This window comes from Mustela nigripes, chromosome 4, assembly GCF_022355385.1.
Source record: "Mustela nigripes isolate SB6536 chromosome 4, MUSNIG.SB6536, whole genome shotgun sequence".
In the NCBI taxonomy this organism is placed as follows: domain Eukaryota; kingdom Metazoa; phylum Chordata; class Mammalia; order Carnivora; family Mustelidae; genus Mustela; species Mustela nigripes.
In genome coordinates this window covers 185,706,305-185,717,079 of record NC_081560.1, presented here as the reverse complement: position 1 = coordinate 185,717,079, position 10,775 = coordinate 185,706,305, and the positions used below count along the sequence as shown (strand labels likewise).

The 10,775-nt window shown below is 49.9% G+C and overlaps 1 long non-coding RNA gene across 2 annotated transcripts; it reads right to left on the bottom strand.

Moving 5' to 3' along the window:
- Positions 1 to 852: 852 nt before the first annotated feature.
- Positions 853 to 10,015, bottom strand: LOC132015446 (uncharacterized). 2 transcript variants are annotated; one of them, XR_009403685.1, is made up of 3 exons: positions 9,881 to 10,015; positions 8,698 to 8,771; positions 853 to 1,018 (listed from the first exon to the last, which is right to left on the bottom strand). It is a non-coding gene; the product is annotated as an uncharacterized LOC132015446 (long non-coding RNA). The 2 variants fall into 2 exon arrangements; XR_009403686.1 differs by lacking the exon at positions 9,881 to 10,015 and adding an exon at positions 8,881 to 8,969.
- Between the last annotated feature and the right edge of the window lie 760 nt (positions 10,016 to 10,775).

Genomic DNA, 10,775 nt, shown 5'->3' with positions numbered 1-10,775 from the left:
CAGACGCTCAGTCCACGTCAGAAACCGCCCTTGCGAGATATGCAAAGAGCCCAAGGCCCCTGAGAAGATGCTCACCATCTTTCCATGCAACCAAAACCACGGCCAGACGCCGCCTCGCACCTGTCAGGACGACTACTATGAAAAAGAAAATGCAAAAGACCAGAAAGTAACAAGAGTTGGCAAGGATGTGAAGAAACCGAGCCCTTGCGCCCTGTTCATGGGCCGGCAGAGTGCTTGCAGGACAGCATGGCAGTTCCTCAGAAAGTAAAAATAGAATTACTTTATGATCCAGCAATCCCACTTCCGGGGATAGATCCTACAGATCTGAAAACAGAGTCTGAGGGGAGCTGTTCGTATACCCAGTTCACAGCAGCGCTCCTCGCAACACTCAAAAGGTGGAAGTAACCCGAGTGTCCATGAAGGCACTGATAAAGACAAAGTGGGATAGATACATACAGATAGAGACAGAGATAGAGGCAGAGATAGAGATACATCTCCACATACCTGCAATGGAATATTATTCAGCTTTAGAAGAAGGAAATCCTGTCATATGCTCTTACATGAATGCACCGCAGGGACATTAGATTAAGTGATATAACCCAGGCACTTTATATGATTCCACTCATATAAAGTCCCCGGAGTCATCAAAAATCACAGGGCCAGAAGGTGGAACGGTGGTTGTCAAGGGCTGGGAGAGGGGACCGAGGAGCTGTTTAATGGGTATGAAGTGTCAGTTTTGCAAAATGAAAATTGTGGAGATTGGTTATGCAACAATGTGAGTACACTTAACGGCACACTTAAAAATGGTTAGGATAGCAAATTTTATGTGTATTTTACCATGATTAAAAAGAATTATGCGTGGTTGCCTCCTCATAACATTTGTCTCCGGCTGTCCAGAGGTCCTCTGCTGGGCTGTATGTCACCCCAGGGGTGCTAAGTCCTTGACTGTGTCTTCCTGACCACGTCCACCATGGCCCCCGGGCAGGGTCTGGCCAACAGATGCCTCCGCACAGTTTTACTGAATGACGGACAGAGGTAGAGAGAGGAAAGAAGGAATGAATAGAAAATCCACAAAAGATAAATTACAAATGGACAGTAACCAAATGAGAAAATTTTCAGCTTCACTAGTAATCAAAGAAAAGCCCATTAAAGCAACAATGAGTTTCCATTTCTCACTATGAAATGAGCAAAGATATTTATTATTATAATTTAAATACCTAATGCTAGCAAGGATTTGTCAAGATGGACATTTTCAGACAGAACTGGCACATTTCTGGAAGGAAATGGAGTAGTACCTATGAACAGCCCTATAAAAACTCCTTCTTTTGATCCAATAATCCCCCATCTGAGTAAGAATATATGCGAAGGAACCAACAAGAGCCCTAGGCAATGTGTTAGGGGCAAAGATACTTTTCACAGAGTTATTAATAATAGCTCAAAGACCAAATCTAAATATCTGGCCAATGGAGAAGGCTCGGTACAAGATGGAAAATCATATAGCTACTAAAAAATCACATTTTAGAGAAATATTTAACTATGTAAATATTTAACTATGATATACGCACATAGGTTACGTATATAGTAAGACAGGTTTTGTGAAAAACCAACGAACCTCAGGTACAGAGAAGAAATACATCAAAATGTAATATGTGGTTTCTGGATGAAGTCATTAGCCTGTGGCTTTGTCTTCTAGATAACCTAGAACAAGCATTCGGTATTTTTGTGAGTCGAAACAAAATGTGCCTTGAAAGAAGTAAAAATGTTGCCACTATCTGAGCATGTCACAAGGCTTGGGGAAGGCAAAAATAACAAGACATGGTCCCTGTTTTTAAGGAGCAGTCGCCCGGTGGCTCAGACGACCGCCATGATGCTTGGGGAGTGCTGGCGTAGGGGGTGACAAGGTGAGACCATCTCTGGAGAGGGGGCTTGCACGGCCAGGAAGGATCCGAGCCCTTGTCTCTGCCTCCCCTGGGCTTGTTGGTAGTGCTTCCTGTTTACTTGGGCCTTTCCTGGCATCACTCGACTCGGACACTCTGCTCCTGTGATCAGCTGACGGTGCCTCATGGTTTGTTCTCTCCGTGATCTATGTAGGCTCAACTCAGCCAACATGGGACAGTCTCCAAGGTTTATCTCCTTAATACCTTCACTGCAGCAGGCTTTCAGGTCTGAGCTTATGTAAATCATCACTTGGCTTGCATCTGCTCTGGCAGGGATGTCTTTCTTGCCTGGAGATCAAGGTCTGGGAAGTGCAGGACCCACAAGGCCCAAAGGGCCATTTCTGCAGAAGCCAGGAGTCCTAGACTGCAGAGTTGGGAGGCAGGTTCCTCGACTGGGAAGTGGGGAAATGGGAACCATGGAGGGACAGTGATTTGTCCAAGACAGGGCACCAGCCTAGGGCAGAGCTGAGAGTGTGTCCTAGCTTTCCAGATACCCAGGTAGTGCACCTGTCCCCGGCGGCCTGCTGCTGGAGGGGACACAGGACCCTTGTTTCCTGCAGGAACACCGGACTCACCACAGTGGAGCAGTCTGAGGGGGGAGGCGGGGCACGGGGGCTGCTGTGCATGGCCACTTTCAGTGCTGATATAAGAATTATAAAAATTTTCTTTGTGTGCACATCAGGAGACCATCTGGCTAGGTTTTGAAATTTATAATTGAAAAAAACTACAACCTAAGTTCAATCTTCTTCTATTTTGGTTTTATACAGTCCCTCCCCAGCCCTCCCCACAATACGAAAGAACTGCATGTTCTGGGAAGTTTTAGCCAATGCAATAAACAAATCAAAGATGTGAATTATGACTGGTAGAAACAAGACAGACTAAATTATTTTTAGATAGTAGGTTTGCCTGCTTATAAAGCCCAAGGGATTACCGAGTGATCTACCACAAGGAAGAAGAGAATGGTGTGGTCAGATGAGCCCAGGCTGGCCCTCAAGGGCTGGGGAAAAAAAAAAAAAGGCTGAATAGGATCCAACTATATAGCTATACATTTATGTACATATATATGCGTGTATATATGCATATAATCACTTGTGCATATAAGCTGAGCTAAATAAATAGAAGTAAGGACTCACGGACACAGGATTCCTCAGGTGCTCTAAACAAAGCCAGAGGGTAACACACGGGTGGGTGCAGGCACCTGGCATTTTGACAGGTGCTAGGAATAAAAGGATGGAAAAGTGACTCCTGCCTTCATGGGGCTTGCATGTTACAGCAGGACACAGACATCAGCCAAAGACTCACACACCTGTGAAACATTACTATTGTGAAAAGTGCTCAGAGGGAAGGAAGTGTATAGCAGGGGGATCGTACCTGGCGGGAGAAGTCAGTTGCCACCTGAGGGCTGAGTGTAATGAGCAAAGGAATTAAATAGTAAAATGTAAAAAACAAAATCTAAAAGAACAACAACAAAAATCCATACAGCAATCATTTTGGGATAGGACTTATTTATTTCTTTTAGTATAATGCTAAAGGAAAACATGGCTAGATCCTACCATGTCAACATTTAAAGCTTCTGCACACCAAAAAAAACTTCATAAGCAAATGTAAAAGGTAAAATGTAAATTGCCAAAAAATGCGATGTACATGTAAGAGTCGATGTTATTCATACATAAAGAGCTTTATCAATCAATAAGAAAAGTGCACCTACACATAAATGGGCTCAGACATGTTAAAATAAGTACAAAGGCCCATAAACATATAAAAAATGTGCATCTTCCGTTGTCATCAAAGGCACATGAATTACGATGATAGCATGTTAGTATTTTGCTTATGATATTGGCAGGGATTTAAATGCTGAGATATTAAAATGTAAAGGAAGGCAGCAGGAAACAGGTAGGAATAGAAATTGGTACTATTTCTCCAGAGGGCAATTTGGCAATATTTATCAAATGCTTTAAAAATGTGCCTCCTTGGTAATTTCGTTCAGAGAATTTATCTTAAATCAACACGCGTGCGTGTAAAGATTGCGTGAAGGATGTTCCCCCCACCGTTATTTACAACAGAGTAAAACCCAAACAAGGAAACTTGAACAGAATGAAGGACGGCGGAGTATGAGACAGCCGTTCAAATTCACTGTCGAAGAATCTCATGACGGGTCAGATTGAAACGTATGGGGGGGGGGCTGGTTACCCAAAAGAAAAATGTGAACGGGAGACCAGAGACGTGATCCATGTGTGTGTGCAAACTTGATTTACAGCCGGAGCCTGGGGTAGCATGACAGATCCATAAGGAATGGATGATTAATTCAGTGGACGGCGCTGGGATAATTGTTACCCACACCCAAAAATAACAGGAGAGCCTTACGGGACATCCCAGACAGACAAACATTCCAGGTGGACGAACAATCTGTGAAAAGGAAAACTTTAAAACTTTTAGAAGAAAATACAGTGCGATATCCATATGCCCTCGAGCAGAGAATTTCTTAGGGGACAGACAATAAATGAAATTTTGGCAAATACTGCAATGTTAAAAAATGTTTTAAAGTCTATATGTGAGGGGGCGCCTGGGTGGCTCAGTGGGTTAAGCCTCTGCCTTGGGCTCAGGTCATGATCTCAGGGTCCTGGGATGGAGCCTTGCATGGGGGCTCTCTGCTCAGCGGGGAGCCTGCTACTCCCCCGCCCCCACCTGCCTTTCTGCCTACTTGTGATATCTCTCTTTCTCTGTCAAATAAAAAAAAAATTTTTTTAAATTCTTAAAAAGTCTATACATGAGAAGACAGAGCAAAAAAAAAAAAAAAAAAAAGCGAGGATGGGTACAGACCAGGAAAAGTGAATCGAATGCACATGAAAGATGACGAATTATTACTGCGGAACCTGGGGAGGACCGCTTCCCAGACTTCCCCCAGCATGAGACTCACCGGGACATGCTTACAAAATGCACGTTCTGCCCGAGCAGTCTGGGCGGGGCCAGAGACGCCGCATGTCCAACAAGGTCCCAGGTGAAATTTACCCTGCCGGTCCGCAGACCAAATTTGACTAGCAAGGGTCTAAAGGACTCCTACAGATAAGTGAAAAAAAGAATAAATGAATCCATAGAAGTTCGGCAAAGGGTCCCAGCAGGTCATCCTCAGAAGAGAGAAATGGAATGAACGCGTGTGACCGAGGCTGGGCAGCGCCGTAAACACCAACAGGAGAGGCTTCTCTCTTGCTCATATAGACTCTGCTGGGGAGAGGAAGAGGCAAAGTTCTGGTCCTCACAGCCCCGCAGGGTTCCAGGCTGCTGGAGGCTCTGCCATCTTCACCATGGGTCTTCCAAAGTTGCCTGAGGAATGGGGCAACTGGTGGGGGGGGATGGGTGGAGGCGGAGGAGGTTTTTATGGACGAGACGTGGAGATGTGAGACTCTCCAGCTCCCGTTCTCTCCATTGGAAGCCCACCCCAGGCTGCAGCCAACTGCACAGGAGGCTGGGAAATGTAGTCTAATTGCACCCAGGAAAACGAGGAACCGTGTTTGGTGACCAGCTGGCAGTTTGCCACACACGTAAAGAGACGCTCGGCTCCCCCGTAGCTGGAAAAATGCAATTAAAACCAGCACCGTTTTGCACCATCACACTAGCAAGAATACGCACCAGGACCGTTAGCTGGTGGCACCAGGTGGTGCCATTCACAGAGATGACTCCCTCCGCCGCGTCTTGCTTAGTTCTTTTCCCTCTAACATACCATATTACCTTTAGCAGACCACAGACTGACTGACTTATAATGTTTATTGTCTTTCGTCCATCTTTGGACTCTCAGCTCCAGCCGGGCAAGGATATGGGTCTCCTGCGCTAACGGCTCCACTCATAGCCTCCGCAGCGGAGCCCGGCGGCATACAGTAGGTGCTCGCCAAGGATGTGCGGAATGGAGAGGCTGAGATGGAGGTGCTCCAGGGGCATTCTGGCCTTCTAGGCACCGTAGCCCAGAACCCTGGCACCAGGGGCCTCCATGTGACCCCACCTCGGCCACTTGGTCCTTGTCCAGCCTGGGGTTCTCCCAGCCGACGCCTAGGTCTCCTGCTGTGTCCAGCCCTGATCCCCCCTCCGCAGCGTCTGTGGGCGTAACCAACAGTTATTGTCGCAAGTCTCTAAGGGTTTGGGTTCAGTTTTTAGTTTTTTAAAAAGATTTTTATTTACTTATTTGGAGGGGGAGAGGGACAGGGTGAGGGAGAGAATCTCAAGCAGACCCCACGCTCCGCGTGCACCCTGACGCAGGGCTCGACCATACAACCGGGAGACCTGGACGGAAGCAGAGAGCCCCACGTTCAATGGACTGTGCCACCCAGGCACCCCTTGTTTCAGTTTTGAAAGGCAGCTTATTAAAGTATAACATAGACTAAGTAAGATCTACCCTTTTCAGGTGTAGTTTGCAGACTTTGACAAATGTACAGTCACGAAGCTACCATCACAGCCAACATACAGAACACTCCCGTCACCCAACAAAGCTCCCTCCCAAGCCACCAAACTTCAGGGTGATTTGTGGCATAGAAACACTCATCAGAACCACTTTCTCCTTTCTCTCTCGTGTACGCATTCAGCTCTATTTTCTCTGCACTGGGGATCTTCTTTCTTGGGAGCAGCTGCTAAACATCTGTTTTCTCATTAGACTAGAAGCTCTTCGAGGGCCAGAAGATAGTTACAGTACTGCATCCGAAGGCGACAGTCACAGAGCTGGTCCTGAGAATTCACTCCATCACATCTCAACGTCTATCAAATATTTATTGAGCACCTATGTGCCAGGCGTGGGCATGTTCTAGGCACTGCCCTGGGTGCTGAAAATGTGAAAGTGAACATAGGCGACAGGGTCCTCATGCTCACGGAGGTCACCGTCTAGTGGGGGAGGGCACATGTGAATACAGCATCACACAAAATTACCATGGTACCTGCCTTCAGACAATCCACCTCCCCCGTCTCCAGCCCCTGGGTCCCATCGGGAATGCAGCAGTCCTATAATGGTCTCTGCACGTGAATTGTCGTGTTTTCTTGGAACTATTGCTCAGGTGGGAGAAAACATTCTCCTACCATGGTTATTTGCTATCAAGGTTAGACATGTTCTGAGAATGACCTGGGTTATGACAATCGTGGACCCTTCCGAAATAAACGTGTGGAAACAGACAAAACCACCAGGTGGTCTGTGTCCTCTAATAATCCATGACTTTAAGGTGACAAAACAGACCTTTCAGGTAAACTGACCAGCCTCACAAACACTGTCCAGAGAATTCAACCCAGGGACACTTGCTTGAACACTGGAAATTTCAAACGCCCTCATCGTACTTCCCCATCAGTGACTTTATGATTGGGAAAAAAGCATACTGCCTTATAAATATTTCCCATTATGGAACTTTTTGGTAAGCTTCTAAAGCAATTTTAGATCTCAGCTAGGTTTGCTCTCCCTGCTGCCCAAGACAATATCTTCCAGGGCTGTGGCGCGGAAGCGGTGGAGAGAAAAGAGAAATTAAGACAATTTCCCAGCATTCTGTTAGCATTTGCATGTGAATGCAGGCTGCCCTGCTGTTTGATAAATCTGATGTGTAAGAAAACCCTGAGAATCAAAGTTCACATCCAGTCGGGCGCTTTATATGTACGTTGCGAAGGCTGCTCCAAAAATGTGATAATATCCTTCCAAGTATATGACTAATGAGAATACGTATAGCACATCGGAGACGGCGCAAATGTGTAATTATTGTGAGGATTTCACAGACACATAAATATAATGATCTTCAGCTAAGTAAATTGCTAGCTACCAATGAAATAAATAGGGTCCCTTCAGAATTTGAAATAATTTGGAATGGTAGGTGGTGGGAAATGATTCACCTTAGCGGTTATCTCTGGAACAGTAATATAGAAATATATCTGCCAACTTCGGTGCATTTACAATGTTCTTCATACCCCGTGGAGTCTGCCAGAAGAGCTCTGGGCCCCGCCGCCTTCCACCCTCTTATTCCGAGAAGCCGGGGCGCAGCAGGGCTCAGCGCCGGGCAGGAGCAGCGGATGTTGTTTACCTCGGTAGGCCGCCCAGCCATAATATTTCCCCAAGAAACACTGATGCGTTTAAAGGTCAGGTTGATACTGATTTGACGGAATAACATAAATTCCTCTTTCCAGGAGTAAAATGGTGTACATGACTTGGTTTAAAGGTTAAACTGTTTTTTGTGCACTGGATAGGTCAGAGATAGAAGACTTTAATACACAAAGTATAATTACCTGTTTGGACAGACGGGGAGATGTGGTCCAGGATTTAGATTTTCAGAGAGATGTTGGAAAACTCTGGGATCTACTGACATCTCATCATTGAATACATTTCATTACGGGGGGTTGGGGGGGAATCCTACAAGGGTGGCCAGTTAGAAGGACTGTCTCTTACTCCTAGTAGGGAGGGCGGCTGGGATTGTGAAAATGGAGTCTTAGGGCACTGAGTCTAAGAAGCATCTCTGATCCACACTTCCCTCAGGGCCCATAAACTCCCAAGTACAGAAATTTTACAGTAGGTGCTAAATAAAAGGTTGGTAGATGAATGGTTTGAATTCATTTTTTTTTTTTTTTAAAGGCACAAAGTTGGTTTTGATAGATAAGACGAAATATGGGAGAGGTGTTTTTTTCCGGGGGGTGGGGGTGGGGAGTAGGATGTAAGAATAAACCCTTCTTCGACCCAGAGCGTTTCTTTCATTTATTCCTTCATTCGCCTGTTTGTTTCTCATTCAACAAAAAAATCCATTTAAGCACTCACCTGTCGTCCCTGCTTCTACTGGCTACTGAGATGAGCTGGAAGGACCTGGTCCCACCCCAGAACGCACAGCCTGTCTGGGAGAAAATACAGGGTGAGCCGCGGAGGAGAAGGAACACTGCCCGGCCTGCGCGAGGGTCTCACCCGGGTTCCCGCCAGGGGAGCCTTGTCTGCTGCCCCACTTACCAACTGCGCTCCCCGACCCTGGTCCCCAGGCGCTTTCTATGCGCCACCAGGCACCGGCCGGTCTCGGCGCTCCCCACCCGGCCCTCAGTTCTCGCCACGCTGCGCGCTCTGCGCCCCCCTGCGCCCCAGCAGCGCCCCCTTTCCCGTCCACTCTTCCCCCAGGGTCCTGCTCTCGGGTGGTCTCCCAGGCTGGGCGGAGGGAGGGAGGGGACTGTGGTTTTCAACACTAGGATGTGGCGGCGAGCCCTGGGTACTCTGTCCTTTCAAGGGGAAGGAGGAGACAGAGGCCGCCGGCGGCCCAGAGGCCCCACCGCCCCCGCCGTGGGCCGAGATCCGAGCAGGTGGCCCTGCGCCCCCGCCTCGGAAAGCCCCTTCGCAGCCGCTGGGCTCGGGCTGCGGCTCAGCGGCGGGTCCCCAGTTGGGCTGCGAACCCGGTGCCCACACCGTAGGGGCAAGGAAGACCGCCCAGGCCTCTCCGTGCAATCTGCGCCTCTAGTATGTGTTTGGGGGCCGCGCTCAAGGAGAAAAACTGTGCGCAGCAGAGGGGCGCGCGAGGGTGGTGCGGGGCGGGGGGGGGGGGGGGGGGGGGGGGGGGGGGGGGGGGGGGGAGCGCAGGACGGGCGGCTCTGCACAGCGGGGAGCCAAGCAGGGGAGCGGAGGGGGGAGTGGAATGGGAGGCAGAGAGATGGGGTGGGGCGGAGGTTCAGAGGGTGGGGGTGGCGGGGTGGCTTGGGGCGGGGTGGGGGGGGACAGGCGGGAGGGTGGGCCGGAGATGGGGACACGTGGGGGTGGGGAGCCCGAGGGCTTTCCTGAGGGCCACCTCGCCCCCACCAGGCTTCTGGCGTGGGGGAAGGGGGCGTCGCATCCTTGGACGTTGGAGAAATCCAGTGGAAACCGTCTCTCCAGTAGTTTCTAAGGGGGAGCGGTGGGGAGGGTGGGACTTGAAGTCTTCTTAGCGGGAGGAGTGGGGCTCCTAGAACAGAAGCACGCTAGGCCCTACCCATCGGCGGTCCTTGGAGTGGAGGTTGTCCCAAGTCCCTTTCTGGCCGGGTTTGGCCGCATTTGAGATCCGCTCGCAGCTTTCCCGCCCGGCAGGGGTCGGGCGGTGGGGCCCGCCTGGCCGGGGCAACTTGGCGCCCCGCTTCCCTGGCCCCCCCCCCCCCCCCCCCCCCCCCCCCCCCCCAGCGCAGGGCCTCCGCCGCACAGCGCGCCAGCCTCTATCTTTAATTCCTCGGAAAGGACACGCAGGTGAATTTTAAAAGAAGGAATGAAATTCGATGTAGCCTGGAAATATAAAGCCGAATTTAAAAACCGGGGTGGAGAGAGTCGGGACGAACGCAGGCTTGTGCCCCCGTCTCTCCGGGGGGGGTGCCCCCTCCGTGGGCACTGGGTCTCTCGTCCTCTTCTCCGTCCCCCGCGGAGCGCCCGCGGGCAGAGCCGGCGCTCAGAGCAGGTTTGAGGAGTGAACGAAGGATTCAAACGCGAGTCAGAGCCCTGAGAGCCTCGCTGGGGAGCACGCAGCGGGGCGCAGGAATCCGGGGGGGAGGGTCTTCCAGATGCGGGGGGCTTCCCGGGGGGCTGACTCAGGCTGAGTCCCCAAGGAAGGGCCGATGGAGGGAACCGGGTGAGGAGGGGCAGGAAGTTGTAGCATTGAGGGCAGGAGTGCAGGGTAGCCGTGTGGCCCGGAGCTGGGTGGAGGGGTGAGGGAAGAGCACTGGGTTCCAGGTTGAGCTACAGGCAGTGGGAGCACTAGATGCAGTGGGGACCATCTTTTTCCAGCACCTTCTAAACCCAGCAGGCAAGCTGGCGAGCACCACCGTGCATAGGTAATAAGTCAGCCGGACACAAGTGCCATGATTTACGTGGCAAGGCTAATGTCTGGCTAATATCCCTCA